The sequence below is a fragment of the Bubalus bubalis genome, chromosome 22 (genome assembly GCF_019923935.1).
Source record: "Bubalus bubalis isolate 160015118507 breed Murrah chromosome 22, NDDB_SH_1, whole genome shotgun sequence".
Lineage (NCBI taxonomy): Eukaryota > Metazoa > Chordata > Mammalia > Artiodactyla > Bovidae > Bubalus > Bubalus bubalis.
This window is the reverse complement of record NC_059178.1, coordinates 22,445,207-22,465,688: the sequence shown is the minus strand read 5'-3', so window position 1 is coordinate 22,465,688 and position 20,482 is coordinate 22,445,207. Positions and strand designations below refer to the sequence as shown.

General features: G+C 44.6%; 1 long non-coding RNA gene across 1 annotated transcript in view; it reads right to left on the bottom strand.

Annotated features, from left to right (window-relative positions):
• LOC123465283 overlaps positions 1-5,146 on the bottom strand; it is a 97,954-nt gene extending 92,808 nt beyond the window's left edge. Inside the window, exon 1 of the long non-coding RNA XR_006640458.1 lies at positions 5,032-5,146. This is a non-coding gene — a long non-coding RNA (uncharacterized LOC123465283). The remainder of the gene's footprint in view (positions 1-5,031) is intronic.
• Positions 5,147-20,482: the final 15,336 nt, after the last annotated feature.

Below are 20,482 nucleotides of genomic sequence, written 5' to 3'. Positions count from 1 at the left end.
ACCTCCATGTGGGCAGTTTGAATCCCAGTTTGGAGTCCCCAGCACGGGGGCAAAGTAAGAGGACAGGAGGGAGCTGAAGGTTTCACGCCCAAATCTATACCCTTAGGACATAAGTCTGGCATATTTCGCAGAGAGTAAAAGGGCAACACATATGCTACTTCTACCCATTTCCCTTGTTCCTTACAGAACCGGTCTAATTGTAGAACAGTATTATACTTAAGAGACCCTCTAACTGGCCACCGTTCGCTGTCCTCCAATGGATACCGTGGCCATGCAGTATCACATAGGAAGACCAGGTGTGTCTTCTTTAAGCCCTGGGGATCAAATCTATCCCAGTTTTTCAGGATACAGTTCAAAGGAGTGAGGCTGGAATTGTTAGCTCCCATCTGTAAGAGAGAAAAAAGCGACCAGCGCCATTTTTTCTACCGGAGGCGTCCCTCCCTGCTCTAGATGGGGGTGTAGACAGACGTTACACCAAAAGCTTTTCCTTCCTGGTCGGACTTAGTCTGTCCCTTACCGACGCAGGCGCCGTACTCGTCCCTCCCGGTTCTACCACCGAGATGGGGTGGGGATGTACCAGGGGTAGACTTGATAGCATCCCTACTTGACGTCCAGCTCTTCACCCTTAACCTTGTTTGCCTCTGATGTCACCTGGGGTGAATCAGAGTAACCTTCCGGAATGCCTCCCAAGCTAAAACCGCTGTGGGAAACATTCGTCACCTGAGTGCCTGTGCACGACCCTGAGCATTTCTTGACTACAATAAGACCGATGCGAACATAAAACTGAGATGTTCTTTCCAAGCATCACCACACCAGTATAACAGCCTCCTCTGATCCACTAAGAGCCGGCGTTACCCATCGCAGTCCCAATCTGCGTAACCTTTAACCTCAGAGATGTTCTGGGAGCTAGAACTCCATCTAGCTTCCGAACTTTCGATTCCTAGCGAGGCTAGGCACTTTCTTGAATACCAATCCAAGTTTGGGACCTAAGCCACAGTATACAGTAACAATATAGATCACAAGTCTCTTGAAAGTCTATGATCCGATAGATTAGGTTAGTACTTCTAATTCTCAAGGAGTTATGAAATGGTCAAAGAGACCGAAAAGTTTGACCGAGAAAGGAGAGTTCGGTCCACACGCTTTGCCCATTTCTGGTCGGTTCTCGAAGGAGACATTGAGTGCCTCTTGGCATTGGCAGGTCGGTATAACGCCCCGACAGGTTTCTGCCATAAGCCGTATGAGATCACTGTGGAACCGCAGAGCAGGGCCCCTTACTTGCTTCACGCAGGGCCTGCCATTCATTCACACAAGCACACAGTAGAGTTAGTAAAGCACAGCAGAAAACGTGTTCGCTAAGAGAACAAAGAACTAAAGCTCCAAGCATCCTTACCTTGTCCTGAAGGATCCCGGACGAGCCCCCAAGATGAAAGGTTGTTGTTGAATCACGCTATACACCAGGATTCTTGGCTCCCGGAGGAGAAGAATTCAATCCGGGGCCAGAGACAAGGCTTGATAGCTCAGAGCTTTTGTGTAATAAAGTTTTATTAAAGTATAAAGGAGATAGAGAAAGCTTCTGACATAGGCATCAGAAGGGGGCAGAAAGAGTACCCCCTTGCTAGTCTTCAGCTGGATGTTATATAGTCACTAGCAGTCTGTTAATGAAAGAAAGGAATGTCTTAAAATTTAGAATGGCACCAAATGGTTTATCTTGGGCCATAAAATAATTAACTTGAATCTTAAAGAAGGACAGACCACCATACAAATAGTTTCATTTACATAGATTAGGGGAACAATATCTGAGTATAACATACTGGTTTGTCAAGTAGGTTTTGGGCCAAGAGGCGGAACCGACTTGGAGACAGAGTTTGGGGTAAAGGCGTAGTACATTAGCATAGCTTAAGACAAACATTTCCATAAGAAAAAGGCATTGGTTATCTCTAGTGTCATTATGGCAACACAGTATTTTAAGAGAAACCTCTCTTTAAATTTGTATAGAGAAGGAAAAAAATATTGTTAGTTTGTTTTCTCCTGTCGCTTAAGAGAGATAAAAATGTCTGACACTTGCAGGCTATTTCCTCCATTTGGAGACCCCTGGCCTTCCTATCTGTTACCCTCTCACCGCCAAGTCCCCAGTTCCCAGCAGCGGTGTTCCTCATTAAAATAATTAGTCAAAGCAATCATCACACGTCTAATGGTGGTTTTCAAATCTCCTTCAGCTCTGAAGAAGGGAACCTAAGTCACACTGGAAGGAACAGGGGGCCTGGGCTGCCTGCACAGAGCCCTCCCCCTCCCTGCGGTGGCTTTCGCTCTCCCTGCCCTTCACCATGACAACGCCAGGGTTTCCAGCAGCAACTCCTGCTCCATCATCTGAGGGGCTTCCGGAATGTCACCTCACTGCCTAGCCTCTGCTCCCACCTGGATTCCACTCTCCACACACCTCGTAAGAGTACACTGAAGCACCAGCCAGGTACCATACCAGTTGCCAGAGGGTTAGTTAGCATCATTGACATTAAAAAGCTATGACCACAGAGCAAAAACACCCTGAATAAAGAGATCTGAGGACCTATTCCTACACTTGAAGGACATACATGTATTCCTTAAAGACAGGAACTAAGTCTTGAAGAATACATACAACCTTTTTTGATGACTATCATTAATGATGACCATAGTTAATAACATGTGCATGTGTGCATGTGTGTGTGTGTGTGTGTGTGTGTGTGTGCACTTATACTCAGTCACTCAGTCATGTCTGACTCTTTGCAACCCCATGGACTGTAGCCCACCAGGCTCCTCGGTTCATGGAATTTTTCTCAGGCAAGAATATTGGAGTGCGTTGCCATTCCCTTCTCCAGGGGATCTTTCCGACCCAGGGATTAAACCCCCGTCTCTTGCATCTCCTGCACTGGCAGTTGGATTCTTTACCTCTGAGCCACCCAGCAACTTTCAAGTGTGCGATGCAGTGTAGTTAATAATACTCCATTGCACACTTGAAAGTTTCTGGGAAAGTTGCTTTAAAAATTTCCACTCATAAGAAAAAAAAGTTGTAACTATTTGAGATGCTGCTGCTGCTGCTAAGTCGCTTCAGTTGTGTCCACCTCTGTGTGACCCCATAGATGGCGGCAGCTCACCAGGCTCCCCCGTCCCTGGGATTCTCCAGGCAAGAACACTGGAGTGGGTTGCCATTTCCTTCTCCAATGCATGAAAGTGAAAAGTGAAAGTGAAGTTGCTCAGTCGTGTCTGACTCTAGCGACCCCATGGACTGCAGCCTACCAGGCTCCTCCGTCCATGGGATTTTCCAGGCAAGAGTACTGGAGTGGGGTGCCATTGCCTTCTCTGAACTATTTGAGATGATGGATGTTAATTAAACTTATTATGATGATTAGTCCATAACACATATATCAAATCACTGGGTTGCACACCTGGAACAGAAAATAATGTTATATGTCGACTATACCTCAATTTTTTAATTAATGGCAAAACCTAAAGTCAGGGTTATTAAAAGAGAACCTCTTTCTACACATGCACTGATGGGTGAACCAGGAAAGTGCAGGTCAAAGGGAGGAACTCTGGCTGTGAGAATGAGGGAAGCCCTCACAGAGAAGAAATTATGCTGAATCATGAAAGGCGAATGCATGCTTTCTAGTCTGGGAGGGTGGGGGCTTCCAGGGACGGCATGATGTCCACACCGCCCAAACTGGGCCCTGCAGATGATTTCTTTTGGCTCTAAACCATTATCATCTTTTTATGGGCAGGCACCATTTTCTCCCTCCTTCCTCTGTCCATCTGCACAAACCCAGAGCTCGCTGAAGTGGCAGAGTAAGTTTAATTCTTCTCTTGACCCCAATACTGTCCAGCAGTGCTATGGAAACAATTCCACAGTCAAGGTCACCTGCAACACAAACCCATGGATCTGTCTGGCAACCTGAGAACATAGTAACTAGCAGTTCTAAGCTCATCTTTCTTCCTGCTCAACTGTGTTAACAAGTGAGTGGGGCAGAACTGAATCCATTTGTGCACTCCAAAAATCTCCACTCTGACCACTTTCTCCAGATTCTTAAGTGCAGTAAGCAGTAACTGAGGTTACTTAGCATCTTGTGAACAGCTAAATACATTCAACATCTTTGTATTACCAAGCATCAAGAATAAACTCCACCACCGTTTACCACTTCAACCTTTTCTGAAACCATCAGGAGACCCTCCCAGGCTTCTGTGGGTCAAGGACTGAAACCTGAGCCCACCAGAAGCATCCTCTAGACAAGCTCCAACCCTGGGACCTCGAACCTGGTGCCCCTGCTGGACACCGAATAACCTGCAGGGAGAGTGAGCCGTGGGCAGGGACGTGGCCCAGCGAAGGGGTCCCCATCGGATCCCCACCGGGCTGTCTTCTCGGGGCTTCCACACGCTGCAGCCTCAACAACAACCACCACACCGTCCTTTTAGTAAGTTTCCACACCCGGCCATGGGCGGATCAAGACCGCCCCTCTAAGTGGGTGCGAGCATATACGGAATAAAGCACACTCTGCGGACTTTAATCTTCGATAAGGGGATGCAAAAGCCGGGGACAGAGCCTGCCAGCGCGCCCCCACGGGGGACAGGCCCGCACCGACCGAGCAGATGACCCCGTCCAGGTGAGCCCATCCCGCCGCGCACTGGGCGGAGTCCCGCGCAGGGAGGCAGATACGACCCCGATCGCCGGGCGGGCGGACTCGGGGTGCGGGTCTCGGTCCACAGGACGGTGGCCCGGGAGGAAGCGACGCCCGGCGAGGGCCCGAGGGCCACGGGAATCCTCCCTCTCGCGTCCGAAGTGGGCGACAAGTGGGCAGCGCCTCCCCGGGGAGCCCGGCGCGCGCCCCGCGGGGACAGAGAAAGAAAGAGGTGGCGCGGGGCGAGGCGACCCCCAACCGCCGCCCCCCACCCGGCGGCCCACCGCGAGGGACGCGCCCGCCCCTCGGCCGGCGGGGACACCGGGGGCGGCGGGCGGACGCCCTCGCGGTCTCGGGCACGCGGCGCGCGCGGCGGCGCCCTCCTTACCCGGAGCAGAGCCGCGCCGCCCGCCGGGCGGACCGGGCGACAGGCCTGGGCGGAGCGGCAGCGCGGGGCTCGGGCGACGGGACAGCGGCGCTGGGGGCAGGGAGGGGGGAGCGCGGGGCGGGGGCCCGGGGCCTGGCACCGCCCGGGCGCATGCTCCCGCCGCACCTGCCGCCGCGGGTTCGCCCAGGGGAGCGCGGCGGGCGTGGGTCCGGCTCCCACCTGCTGGGAGGGTGGGTGCGGCTTGCTCCGCGTCGATTCTCCAGAAGGAAGGTCCCAAACCTCACTTCTGTCTGCCTGCCCCCAACCTCCCGCGCCCAGCCGGTGAGCGCACCCCGCTTCTGCTGGCTCTCCGGATTCACTTGCCGCCTCCGGAGTCCTCCCTGTCCGGGCACTCCTCTGATGTGGCGACCCCATCTTGGCTGCCCCCATTCTCGCCCTTGACTTTTGCTACTCTTGCATCCGCAGAAAAGAAGATTCTCCTTCAAAATAAAAGGAGACTCTTCCCCCGGCCCCAGATGTCCAAGGACCCTGTTGTAGATGCTTGAGATGAAGCAGAAGCAGGAGATGCTGCTGAGGCCCTGCCCTTAGGGATCTTAACGACTGGCTGGTCACAAAGCCTTGTCTGGCTTACTCATTAAAAATAGGGCTTCCTTGGTGGCTTAGACAGTAAAGAATCTGCCTACCAATGCAGGAGACCCGAGTTAGATCCCTGGGTCAGGAAGATTCCCCTGGAATAGGAAATGGCAACCCATTCCAGTATTATTGCCTGGAGAATTCCATGAACAGAAGAGCCTGGTGGACTACAGTCTGTGGGGTCGCAGAGAGGCAGACACGACTGAGCAGCTAGCACTTACAGTTAAAAGTTGCTGAGGGGGTATATGTATACTTATAGCTGATTCACCTTATTGTACTGCAGGAACTAATAAAATATTGTAAAGCAATTATCCTTCAATTAAAAATAAATTTTAAATGGAATACTACTTGGCCATAAAAAGGACCGAGTAGGGTCCTTTTTAAAGGACCTTTTAAAAGGGATTTGCATCCCTTCTGGTGAGTTAGATGAACCTAGAGCCTGTTATCGGAGAAGGCAATGGCACCCCACTCCAGTACTCTTGCCTGGAAAATCCCACGGAGGAGGAGTCCGTGGGGTCACTAAGAGTCGGACACGACTGAGCGACTTCACTTTCACTTTTCACTTTCATGCATTGAAGAAGGAAATGGCAACCCACTCCAGTGTTCTTGCCTGGAGAATCCCAGGGACGGGGGAGCCTGGTGGGCTTCCATCTATGGGGTCGCACAGAGTCGGAAACGACTGAAGCGACTTAGCAACAGCAGCAGCAGCAGAGCCTGTTATGCAGCGGCAAGTCAGAGAAAAACAAATACCCTATATTTATGCACATTTATGAAATCTAGAGAAATGATAGTGATGAACCTGTTGGCAGGACAGGAATCGAGATGTAGACATAGAGAGCAGACTTATGAACACAGCTGGGGAAGGAGAGGGTAGGATGAACTGAGAGAGTAGTATTGAAACATACATTACCATCTGTAAGACAGATAGCTAGTGGGAAGCTGCTGTATGACATGGGGAGCTCAACCGGATGCTCTGTGACAAACTAGAAGGGTGGGGTAGAATGGGGAGGGGGAGGGGAGGGAGGGTCGAGGTTCAAGAGGGAGAGTACATGTATATATACTTATGGTTGACTCAAGTTATTGTATGGCAGAAACCAACACAACATTGTAAAGCAATTATCCTCTAATTAAAAATAAATTTAAAAAATCAAACTATTGCAGAAAAAAAGTTTTCAAGATTAAAGGAAAAAAATCAAAGTAACTGGCAATTGACCCCATGGACTGCAGCCTACGAGGCGGCAGCAGCAGGTAGTTGAAGATTGTATTTTGTGACTTTTCAATGGAATTTTCTTTCATGAAGGTTTCCGTGTATGAATTTAAGTATACAAATATCAGCTGGAAGGTATAAAACAAATAGTAGTTAGTTGCTTCCTGCAAGAAATTTGGTAATTTAACACTAGTAGGAATAATTTCCAAAATGATCTTTTGAATTTCTTATTGACTAGCATAAACCAAGAACTAAAACTGTTTTGTTTTTCAGATGAGACTGGTCCTTTGGTAGAAACATCATTTAGTGTTGTTCTTGAAGAAGAACATATAAAACCCTTTACTAATGCAGCTTATGTTTATATTAGGAGCTATGATCATAGAAACATACAGGTACAAACACACACATGCAAACTGTGTTCTGTGCTCTAATCATTTAAGAAAAAGAGATTTAAGCCAGAGAAAAAGGAAAACAGAGACTTGGGTATAGAGAGAATACTTTAAGCTGATCTAATGAAGTGGAGTACTTATTTTCATACCATTTTAACATGCTTATGCTAAAGATCTTATGGAGTTGGGATGTATTTCTGTGACCACAGGCACACTTCAGGGTGCGACCTTTGCATACTTGCTCGCCTGACTACGTGAAATTAGCATGGGCTCAGTGGATGGATGAGAATCCCCACCCCACCCCCTCTCCACTGCTGCTCACCTGGACACTGATAGGATTTCTGGTGAAGGACAAGAGCTTCCATGACTGCAGTGTAACCCAGACCATCACAGCGGTGTTTTTTTATCATTCAAGGCTCCAAGTCTTAATATAAACATCAAAATGATCCCAGCACAGAAAGAATTAAGACTCCATCTACTTCCACCTTCCTCTTAGAAATACCAATATTAATATTATAGAAAATCAAAGAAAGCTAGATTGAAATCCAAATAGTGAATTTGCATCACCTTTTCTTCACTTTTGGGGGGAAATAATTATTTTTACAACATGTTTATTGAACATATTTGGCTTATATTTACAAAAGGGGTTTCCCAGTTGGTGCTAGTAGTAAGAACCCACCTGCCAATGCAGGAGACATGACTTGCAGTTTGATCCCTGGGTCAGGAAGATCCCCTGGAGAAGGACAGGGCCATCTGCTCCAGTATTCTTGCCTGGAGAATCCCATGGACAGAGGAGCCTGATGGGCTACACTCCATAGGTCAAAAAGAGTTGAACACAACTGAAGTGATTTAACATACATGTACATATTTACAAAACAAAAACACTGCTTTCAGGGGCTAGATTTAAAAAAGAAAAAAGATGCATGAATAAAACAGGTGATACAAGCATAAAACCTCATCTCGGGTTACTTAAGTATAAATCTATGGGTACATAGTGCTGAGAACAACATATGATTGTAGTCAAAGAAGCTGACATCTGTTTTAAATGATGCTGTTATTCAAATTATATGGAAATATAAGCAGGAATGCATTTGTACACTTATTACAGAACTTTTCAAAAGCAAGTGTAGTAAATCCCTCTAATTTGAACAGCTGCAGATTGAAATGAAATAGTTACATTGCGGCTTAGTCTAACATTAGCCATAGTCCATCATGAGTGATGGGCTTTAGAACACTAATGGTTACTAGGCATTTTATTTTTTTTCTCAGCTAATTCGAAGTTTATTTATGTCTTTATTTATTTTTGTTAATTTGTATTCAAGTACAGTTTATTTAAAATGTGTTAATTTCTGCTGTACAGCACAGTGATTCAGTCATACACACATAAGCATTCTTTTTCATATTCTTCTCCATTATGGTTTATCACAAGATTTTGAATATAGTTCCCCATGCTATACAGCAGGACCTTATTTTTGCTTATTTGCTTTTACATGAACAAGTTTGGATATTCTCTGATGACCAGTCAACTTCTTACAAATAGCTTAGCAAAGAAGAGAGGCAAAAGGCAAGGGAGAAACAGAAAGATATAGACAACTGCATGCAGTTCCAGAAAAATAGGAAGGAGAGGTAAGAGGGCCTTCTTACATGAACAATTCTAAGAAATAGAGGAAAGCAATAGAATGGGAAAGACTAGAGATCTCTTCAAGAAAATTGGAGATATCAAGGGAAGATTTCATGCAAGGGTGAGATAGTCACTTTTTTTCTTGTTCATAATGACTTATTTCATGGACTTTATTCCTTTATTTCTGGGAGGGTCTTAAGCATACTTAGTTAAAGTTTATTTTGATGTTCTCCTACCTGTGGGCTTCCCCGGTGGCTCGGTGGGTAAAGAATCCACCTACAATGGAAGAGACTCTGGAGACAAGGGTTCAGTACCTGGGTTGGAAAGATCCCCTGAAGGAGGAAATGACAACCCGCTCCAGGATTCTTGTCTGGAGAATCCCATGAACTAATAAGCCTGGTGGGCTAGTCTCTAGGGTCACAAAAGAGTCAGACTCGACTGAAGCAACTGAGCACATGCTGTACTGCAAAATTCATCTCCCAGTGTGGCTGTCATCTCGTCGGTGTTCATCATCTTCATGTAATTTTGGGTGAGATATGCTGCCTCCTCTCCCTCTCTGCACTGCTCTCCGTCCTTTGCTTTGCCTGGGTCTCACCGTCTTGTCCAGAATCAGGTGTCTTCTCAGCAGCCTTGGCTGACATCCTACAACGATGCGAGGAAAATGCAGGCACAGTCACCAAAGTCGGGAGGGCCTTGGCCCTGCTCCCACACCTTCCTCTTTCTGGCTGCACTGCAAGAATGCAGCAAAAGTAACTGTTTTCCAGCTCGTTTGGTGCTGAGAGAGCGTCTAGCCCTAGTTTTAGATACTGACTCTGGCTGAAGCTGAAGCTCCAATACTTTGGCCACCTGATGCAAAGAGCCAACTCATTGGAAAAGATCTTGATGCTGGGAAAGATTGAGGGCAGGAGGAGAAGGGGGCGACAGAGGATGAGATGGTTGGATGGCATCACTGACTCAGTGAACAGAAGTTTGAGCAAACTCCAGGAGATGGTGAAGGACAGGGAGGCCTGGCGTACTGCCATCCACGGGGTCGCAAAGAGTTGGACATGACTTAATGACTGAACAACAGCAAGTGGCTGCAGACCACCATCATGCAGGAAATATTTCTTTCTCTACAAATGTGACAGTCATTCATCTTTCATATTTCCAGACCCAAAATTCCTGAGTTCAGTTCTGGCATTCCACTGTATGCTCGTGTGTTTCTAGAATATGGAAATAACTGCCTTATTTTAATCTGTTTCAGTGGCTTTGTTTGGCTCAGGATGGGTCCTTCAAAAATGAACTCAGTTATTTTTCCAAGTTCCAGTTTCTCACTGGACTTGACTTCCTTCTCAGCACCGCACACAGTGCTTTGCACAGAGTAAGTGCTCAATAGAAGTTTCTGGAGTTGAAGTCACTTCATCCTGTGCAAAGGGATGCTGAATGAATGCTCATCAGAAACATGCTGCAGAGGAGAGTGATTCCACACAAGCTCGACAGGATGAAAGTTAGACCTTCCTGTGTCGAGCATCCTGAGACTTCATCTCTGTTTACATGTGTGGAGCGGCTCTGAAGAAGGGTGGGCACATTGGAAGAACCACCAGAACAGACCGTTACCAACTGTTCAGTAAACCCTGCGGGTGACCAGGCTGATATGACAAGAGTTACTGAGTCTACAATTCAACCCCAAGAAGCTATTGAATATTTCCTGTGTGTGTTTTCATTTCCATATCTTCCAATTCTTCTTTCTCTGCCTTCACTTATCATTGTTAGAGTGAAAGGTATGCAAGTAAGCAGCCTATCTGTCTGGGATTGTAGTTCTGCTCTTTATTTTGCTCTTAGTATTTTATTTTGTTTGTTTATTTATTTATTTGGCTGTGCTGCATCTTAGTTGCAGCATGTGTGATCTTTTTAAGTTGTGACATGTGGAATCATAGTCGCAGCATGTGGGATCTAGTTCGATGACCAGGAATCAAACCCAGGCCCCCCCACTGGAAGTGCAGAGTCTCACCTACTGAACCACCAGGGAAGTCCCTGTCCTACTTCAATCACTATCTCATTTCCCAAGTTAAATTAACTTCACCGCCCCCACCACCTTTATATTGTTTGCCCTTAGTCCTTATCTCTGTTTGGTGCCAACTCTTCGGACTCTGACTTTTAAAATGACCCAGAGAGGCTATTAAACAGAGCTCTAGACATGCAACTTGATAAACTCCATCTTATAAAATCTGATTGCCCTTCTGAATCTTCCATTATCTTACCTTGGGTTCCAGCACAGCACATCAATCTTGAGGCTCATGCTGGTTTCTATTAAAGAGCTCCAATCCATAGGCCAGTCCTCTGCTCTCATCTTTCTTCCCCATGCTTTAAATTAAGCCTGAAAATGAACCACCGCCAAGATAAATGAACAGCAAACATGAATCCAAAGGTGGGACTTTTCAGTTCAGTTCAGTTCAGCCTCTCAGTCGTGTCCGACTCTTTGCGACCCCGTGGACCGCAGCATGTCAGGCTTCCCTGTCCATCACCAACTCCCGGAGCTTGCTCAAACCCATGTTCTACTTTGTCACAAACAGTTTTAATAATCAAATTTAATTTTTCATGTGTATAAGTACCACTAAGCCAGAGTACCATGCATTGATTTGTGTTCATTGAATTGTTTCATTGTCTACTCAGCAAGTAGATAATGTCTTACAACCCGCTTATATTTTACTGTACTTGTCCTATATTTCAATACTCTTTTCAAAATTTTTATGCAATAATATTCTTTGTTAGAGGCTCTGGGAACCATTTATCCAGGTGTTTCTTCTTTATCGTTGTTAATGTTTCATTTTAACCTCCAAAGGAAGATTTTTAAGTAGCAAATTATGCAAATTATAGTTGTACAATATTGGTTTTTTGTCATACTGTCAATTCCCCTTTAGTGCTTTTTTCACTTGGTCTTAATATCATCTCTCACCACCTTGAGTAATTAGTATCATTTTTCTTATTTTAAAAATGGAAAAATAAGTATTATTTCTATGGTTTTCCTTTCTATTTACAATGTTGTTCATTAGGTTTCACTGGTTTCTGACAATCCAGCCTTGAGAACATCATATCTTACATAACAAGATATCGAGTAAGAAAGCATCTAGTGGCATTTTTTTCCCATAAATCCACAGTAAAGATATGACAAAGCAAAAGTTAATACTATTTATTATATTTCACCGAGGGTAAAAAGTATTTGGGAAATAATTTGTTAAACTATGTACAAACTCCTTTTTGATAATAAGCCTATACATCCTTTACCTTAGGAAGGATTTACTGATTTCACTTTCTTTTTGAAATATGACAAATTTAAATGCAAAAACACAATCTTATAGGCAAAGCAAACAGGTTTTCGTGACTTTAATGTCTTTATTCAATTCCGCTCACTTAGGGTGTATTCTTGAACCCCGTTTTACAAGTTGGGAGTAGGCAAGCAGGCACTGAAAGTACACAAAACCATGGGTATCTTCCTGGAACGTCAATTTGTCTCTAGATTTGACAGGAGGGAGAATTAAATTATTTTACTTATGACTAAAAAACATTATTTTTACATTAAAATAAACAGGGATTATATTATGGAGCAGAGACAAAATTTGCCTGGGTTTTTAAGATAAAACAGGTGACTTCAAAGAAAATTGTGTTCTTCTAAAAAAGAATTGTTGGTGTCATCTGCATCCCAGAGAGCTAATTTTATTTTTCTTATATTATCTTTCTGTTAGAATTTTACCTCCTCCATAATTTCATCCATGCATTCATTTGTAACAAAATATTTCCAGCGGAGGAACTGAGCTGGAATGTTTGGGGGTTATGCATTCCTTTGACTTGTATGTATCTTGACTCAGATGGAAGATTGATCTTAGCCATAGCACAGAATGATCTATGGAGTCATAACTGAAACATGGGTTTGTAATTCATGATGACATGATTGTTATAAACTCTTATAACTGCTATTATATAAATTGATTTAATATTTTATTGTGCATCAGCTATCTTATTTATAACATAAGAAACTAACCAACAACTATTACCATTCTAAAACAATAACATGATCCAGACTGGGCATATCTATTAGGAAGAAATGTTGTTCCCCAGTAAACCACGTGGTCACCTGCCTTGAGGACGGGCCATGTCAGAGGAGAAAAGGCAAGTGTTTCCTAATTACACTGCCTGGGCCTGAACTTCTCTGTTTATTCATAGAGCTCACGTGCTGCCCATAAAATTCCTGTGGTCTTGTTTTATTAATGAATACAGATCAACTTAAGCACCTTTGAAGGAAAGAACAAGAATCGAATGAACCCAACTCAATTCATTTATTTCCCTCTAAATTCTCTTACTATCTTTGCTGGATGTTGTTTTCTCATGGAGGAAATCAGGAAAGGATGTGCTCTGCTCTTTCAAATTAATTTTAATTTTTATCTCCATATGTCAACAGAGTTTTCACAGTTGACATTTTTATCACTCTGCTTTAGAAAATTAATTTTGTTTCACATTTTCATGCATCAGTCACACAGTTGACCTTACAGTCCTGCAGTGATCTTCGGTTGTCATGGGACAGGCTTTGCTAATCTCTCTCTTATTCTTAGCCATTTGGGTTTTCCTAGTTGTGTTTTCATTTTGTAATCATATTTATAGCACTACTATAAATATTCCTAAGTAAATAACTTTTTAATCTGTGTATTTCCTTGTAGAATGTTCCATAGAGTAGGATTATTGTGCCAAATTATATCCAGTACTTTCATAGGTCACCATGTCTTTTTTTTTTCCCACAGAGAAACAAAAACAATTGAAAATGTGACCAGAAACATTTAAAATTTTATTTAAAACAATTTATGTCAGTCGCAGATCCAACAAATCACAAAATTGGCATTTCATGATTTCTATGTATTTAGTAAATCGGTGTATAATGGTATCTTAATGTTGCTAAAATTTACTAAATAATACTGGAAATATGGATTAACCAGTGTGATGGTTTCTTAATTGTTCAGTTCAGTTCAGTCTCTCAGTCGTGTCCGACTCTTTGCGACCTCATGAATCGCAGCATGACAGGCCTCCCTGTCCATCACCAACTCCCGGAGTTCACCCAGACTCATGTCCATCGAGTCAGTGATGCCATCCAGCCATCTCATCCTCTGTCATCCCCTTCTCCTCCTGCCCCCAGACCCTCCCAGCTCTATTATTGAAAGTTTGGTTCGTTTCCCTTAACCAGCTATCAAGTGGAATTTGAGTGTGAGCTGTTGTAAATTTGTCTCAATTATTTGCATGTTTTAGAAGGCAAGCATGTTTTTTAAAAGAGTATCAAATGTATCGGGGGACTTCCCTGGTGGCTCAAATGGTAAAGAATCCTCCTGCAATGTGGGAGATCCCGGTTTGATCCCTGGGTCAGGAAGATCCCCCTGGAGAAGGGCATGGCAACCCACTCCAGTATTCTTGCCTGGAAAATCCCATGGACAGAAGAGCCGAGTGGGCTACATTCCACAGGGCACAAAGAGTCAGACATGACTAAGCATGCACACAGATGCAGAGACTGTCAGTCGCACTGCAGGAGATCCATAAACTCTTTCCTAAGAGCCCAGCTCTAGGCTTTCTGAGCTCCTCAGCCTTCTACTAGGTAGTGATGAGAAAACTCCCCCTAAGAAGGTTAGGAAGAACATTAACATCCATCAAATGCCTATTCTGTGCTAGAAACCAGTAAGAGGGAACATTTATTGAGAAAGTACTTCGTTCAGCTAAGCACTTTACGTAGATTATTGTGCTAAATCGTTCACATAAAGCTGCAGATGAAGTGATCTGCTAAAGTCCCACAGCTGGAAGGTGATGGAACCTTCCAGACTGGAAGATAGACACTGCTGTGTGCTGTGCTGCCCCGCCAACCCCTGGGCTTCCTGGGAGGGTCCAGGGGGTCTCACTAGCGAGCATCAGCTTTGCCTTCGGCCCCCTCCTCCGCTGCGGGAGGAGCTGCTCGTCATCTGTCGTCCTTGCCTCCAGGTTCCTTCTTCAGGAAGATTCTCCTTCATCTTCTGGGCTGGAGGAAAAGGGCTTTGTTGTTTTAGAAAAGATGCATTTTGTGTTCAAACTGTTGTTTCCTTAGCAGAACACATCCTTTCCACCCTTTGAAACCCTTAAACCCTTTTCTTTCCTGCTACCTATGTGTTATGGTCACTTACTCCAAATTAACCATCTTTCGGAGATGTGATAACCATCTCAGAAACCTTACTGCCTATCATCCTCCCTGGATCCTCTCTTTATAGCATCTCCCCTTTGTCTACATTTAAATATAATCTTTCTTCTTTTTTTTAACAAATGGACTTATGCTTCCCGTGTTACATTATTTGATGTGCTAATAATTCTTCCAGAAATAATCATACTGTAATATGGGGTCCTCTCCCCAGCCTCAGAGTTGCATCACAGGTTATTTTTGAAAGTGGATGAAAACATCAAATAGCTCAGTCTCGTTTACTTTCCTGTATGGGAAAAAATGACTCAATTTTGCTTTACTATCGGCTGTGTTTTTAAAACTACCATTAAATGCTTATCCTTTATTTTATGCAGACCTAGAGTATGTCTGAGAATGGCTGTGAGCCACACTTCTGAGGAATTTTGTGTCAGTGGAATATATGGTGAAGCACGCTAATAAATTGGATTCTGTCCTTATTTTAAGCACCCTACAACTACTGTTTTGGCAGCTGTGTTTAAACATACCTTAAATGACATTTCCTTATAAATAACATTCTAGATTTGGTATAAGAGGCAGCACAGTATAGTAAAAAGAGGTTTGCTACTGCTAAGTCACTTCAGTCATGTCCAACTCTGTGCGACCCCATAGACAGCAGCCCACCAGGCTCCCCCGTCCCTGGGATTCTCCAGGCAAAAACACTGGAGTGGGTTGCCATTTCCTTCTCCAATACATGAAAGTGAAAAGTGAAAGTGAAGTCGGTCAGTCGTGTCCAACTCTTAGCAACCCCATGGACTGCAGCCTACCAGGCTCCTCTGTCTATGGGATTTTCCAGGCAAGAGTACTGGAGTGGGGTGCCATTGCCTTCTCCGAAAAAGAGGTTTAGCCCTGGGGAAAAAGAAGATTTGATTTCTGAATGGTCTGGTGCCAGTCATTTAACTTCTCTGACTCTCAATTTATCCTACAAAATTAGAAAATTATAACTAGAAGTTTTAAATGTCTTCCTAACTCTGAAGTTTTCAGTATGAACAAAAGTGAAGTTTTAAGAGAAAACTAAATAAATTGTATGCATTTAATACAATGCATTCAGTCCCTCCTTACCCCCAGGCTCGGGACTGCACAACTGACCTCAGAATGGAACACGCCTGGACTTCTTGTCCAGGAAGAAGTCCCTTGGACAGCAAGGAGATCAAACCAGTCAATCCTAAAGGAAATCAACCCTGAATTTTCATTAGAAGGACGGGTGCTGAAGCTCCAATACTTTGGCCACCCCGATGCAAAGAGCCGACTCACCGGAAAAGACCCTGATGCTGGGAAAGATTGAGGGCAGGAGGAGAAGGGGGCGACAGAGGATGAGATGGTTGGATGGCATCATCGACTCAATGGACATGAATTTGAGCAAACTCCAGAGGTTAGTGAAGGACAGGGAAGCCTGGCGTGCTGCAGTCCATGGGGTCACAAAGAGTCAGACAGGACTTAGGGACTGAACAGCAAGGGAATCTTCATCCCTAGAGGATGCCTGTTTTTACTTTACAAAAGCAGCAGCCTTGGAAGCTTTGGGGTTTTCTGCCCCAACAATCGGCCTCCTCTGAGGCCCTGAGCTGGGCTGGGCTCCCAGTATTGCAGCTGAGCCAGGGAAGCGGGATGTGGGAGAGGGGGAAGAGGGAGGATGCTATCATAATAGCTAGTCAAGTGGTTTCCCGTTTATTAGGCGGTGACTTGATTTTTCATCTGTCTGCTCCATTAGACTGTAAATTCTTTGGAGGCTGAACCCACATTGGTTTCCCCTTCGCCGCTGTAACCAGGCACAGTAATGGGTTGGTGGTAAGATACTCAGTCAAGACCGAGGGAATGCATTTACTGCTAGAGGACACCCTGAAAAGCACACGTTCGTCCAAATCTCTGACAGAATGACACTTTAACCATCTGGAATGTGTGGCCTGTTCTCTAAATCTCATGAATTGCCCTGTGTCCCTTTGCAGATTTTTCAACGCTTCTCTCTTAACTCTCAGGAAGTATTACCCTGCATCTTACCTAACTCTTCTATTCACAGATGTTTGTTTCTTCCAATGTGCCTTCCATAGAAATGGCTCATCACTGGACATAACCCTTTCACGCAGCACTTTGCCTACTTGAAAACACGCAGGTCATCCCTCCGCCGACTTTTCCATGCATCAGATAATTCACACTAACTTAATTTTTCATTGCTCTGTAATTCTGACATTTTTTTCTCTGGTTTCAGCTGAATGTCTTCATGTTATTAATTCTCTGCAGTTAATTACATAATTCTTCATGAATTAACCTTCACTCTGCATTCCTCCTGCAGAACATCCTAGTACGTGCTCACAGCACACTGAGAGCTGGGGACTGGCTCGTAGACTGTTAGCTAGAAAAACCAAGATCAAGTTCAAAGCCTGACTCTGATACTTCCATCTCTGTGAACTTGAACAGGTGACTTAATGCTGTGTAGCCCTGATCTTGATGGTCTGTTGGGGGAGTGAATGAGCTCATGTGTTTAAAACAGTGGCTGAAACAAAGTATGCATTCAGTATTAGTGGGACTTCCCTGGCGGTACAGTCGTTAAGACTCTGCGCTTCCAGTGCAGGAGGCGTGGGTTCGATCCCTGTTGGGAAACTAAGATTCCGTGTGCCACGTGGTGGGGCCGAAAAGAAAAAACTTAGTGATTATTTCTTTTGTTGTTGTTGTCATTATTACTGTTGTCTTTTAGTCACAGCATACTCAGAGGAAATTTAAAGTGTAGTAAATCAGAAAGAGCCTGCAGTAGGGGAGAAAGAAAAGAGATGGGTAAGAAAGAGACACAAAGGTGAGTGAAGACCTGGAAGACGCCTGCCCACTTCATGAACAGAGTCTAGACTTTTTCCCCCAAGTCTAGCATGATGCCTGGTTCATGTTAGATGTTCAAGGAGTATTCGCTGGATTGGATTAATCCAGTTTACCCTCTCGCCATTTATATAACCACTCTCATAGCAATCAACTTTTTTTTAATGCAAGTTTTCTCACTTGCCAGCCAGGCAACCAAGGGACGTGTAACTGACACATCTGAGCTTCTGAGTTACATTTATCAATTGATTATGATTATAGAATCTCTGGGGCTTCCCTGGTGGGGAAGACAGTAAAGAATCTACCTGCAATGCAGGAGACTCATGTTCGGTCCCTGGGTCAAGAGATTCCCTGGAGAAGGGCATGGTAACCCACTCCAGTAGTCTTGCCTGGAGACTTCCATGGACAGAAGAGCTTGGCAGGCTATAGTCCATGGGGCTGTGAAGAGCCGGACATGACTGAGAGACTAACACTTTCAGTTTCCATAGCAACATTGGTCGAAATGAAACAAGATAACGTTCTTGATACTTTGTAAGTGCTCAGTAATGTTCTCTGATATTATTGTGAGACAAAGCATAGCAGAGACATAGTGATGTCCCCAGGAAGTGAATTTACACAGCCTGAGAAGGTAACTCTTCAAAGATTTTAGTGAGGAATGTTTTACATATTCCCCACTGATCTTCGTATTTAACAGATAATTGCAGGAGCTTCTGTGGAATTCCAATTTTGAATAAATCAGAGGTTTTTTTCCCTTTTCTTTTCTTACTTTTAGCAGGGAACTTTTTTTTAACCTGTTAAGTAACCACAGAACAGACTAAGCATCTCCCTGGAGGGATTTCTTCGAAATCTCTGGGGCCAGAGGGCAGCATTTTACAAGCAGTTTTGGGGAACTCTGGAATTGTTGCTAGAAGCATCCTACTTCACAGCCCGGGGCCCATCTGCCCCGTGACTTCAGGTGACCAGGCATCATAAGGATGACAAATATCCCCACTTTGGCTCAGAACACATAGCTCCAAAGTTGAACATTCAGAAGCTGAGTCACACCAACCCAAAATGCCCGAGGCAGCACCAAGACCCAAAATGATCATGGAGCAGCTGCACAAGCCAGAGCAAGATTTTGTTGTTCTGCGTGACTATCGTTGCGTGCTCTGCTTCTGCAGAACATAGTGCCATATGGCTGAGATCTGAGATTCAGCGCCTGGCCTGGGATCCTGGAGTACACGGACTGCCTCCTCCCTCACTTTGGTCTCCTGGGGCCCCTCCGAATCAGATGGTCCTTCTGGCAACACAATAATATGTCCTTTATTTATGCTGTTTCTGTCTTACATTGTTTACTTCGTGTGTGTGGGTGTGCGTACTCAGTCATGTCCAACTCTTTGCAACCCCATAGACTGCAGCACACCAGACATCTTTGTCCATGGGATTCTCCAGGGCAAGAATACTGGAGTGGGTTGCCATTTCCTCCTCCAGGGGCTCTTCCTGACTCAGGGATGGAACCCACATCTCCTGCATGGGCAAGCAGATTCTTTACCACTGAGCCACCTGGGATGCCCTGTCTACTTTGGGGTTCTATAAAAATCCTACTTGTCTGCTGCTCAAATTCCTGCTTTTAATGTGAGGATAGCTCCATGAAAAGAACTGTGGGGCCTATTTCCACCCATCCTTTTTCGTAAATATGTGTTAAAGCATCCCTAAGAAGGAAAATCTTGTCCACCCTCTTGTTCCCAAGAAAAAACCCCTTGGCTAATTAAATTTTTATTATAACCTGGTGATTATGGCCTGGGAATAAAAGTTTATCTGATAGCTGAGTTTAATTTTATTAAAATGTCCATGGCTTGTCATTTCTACCCGTTCTGGAATTGATTAAGACTTACTACCAGGCAAAGTCCATGCACTTTTGGAATTAGGTGATCTCACAGCCTTTATGAAATGGCTTCTTAACCTTTCAGAAGCACGACAGTTCCCACTCAACCAAAAATTAAATGAACAGCTGTCTTCCAGCTCTGAGCACAGCCCAAGTGGCAGAAAGCCCCAGAAGCTGTCAGTTCCTAGACAAGAGTTTGTACATTTCTTTGCGGGGACCCAAACCAGCTCCATCAAAATCGCTTTGTGAGGTCTTGACTCTTCTTCTGTTCTCTTAGCCCCTAAAGAGCTCATGATGTAATTCCCTGGCAAAGCAGGCTTGCCAAGAGATGTTTTCTTGGCTGCATTCCCGTTACACATTTACCCTCAAGCAAAATCTAAATGTCCAAGATAGAAATGTCAGAGCATCTGTTAGGATATTCTGTGATTAGACCCCACACTCCCATCAGCCACTCACGAATTCTGTGCCCAGATGATACCTAGCTATTTGAGCTTGGTCATCCCTGTTGCAGGCTAGGGGTGAGGGCAGTTCACAGGTGGAGGAAAACTGCAGAGCTGGGCCCAGCGTTTTGGGGAGGACTCAAACGTTCAATCTGTAACAGATGATTGATTGGCTTAAAAGGAAACATTTTAGAGCAAATTTTGTCACACTGAAGACCCCTCAGGGTGCTCCCTTTATGTCCACCCAAGGACAACCACAGAGCTCCCTGGGTGTGCTAGTG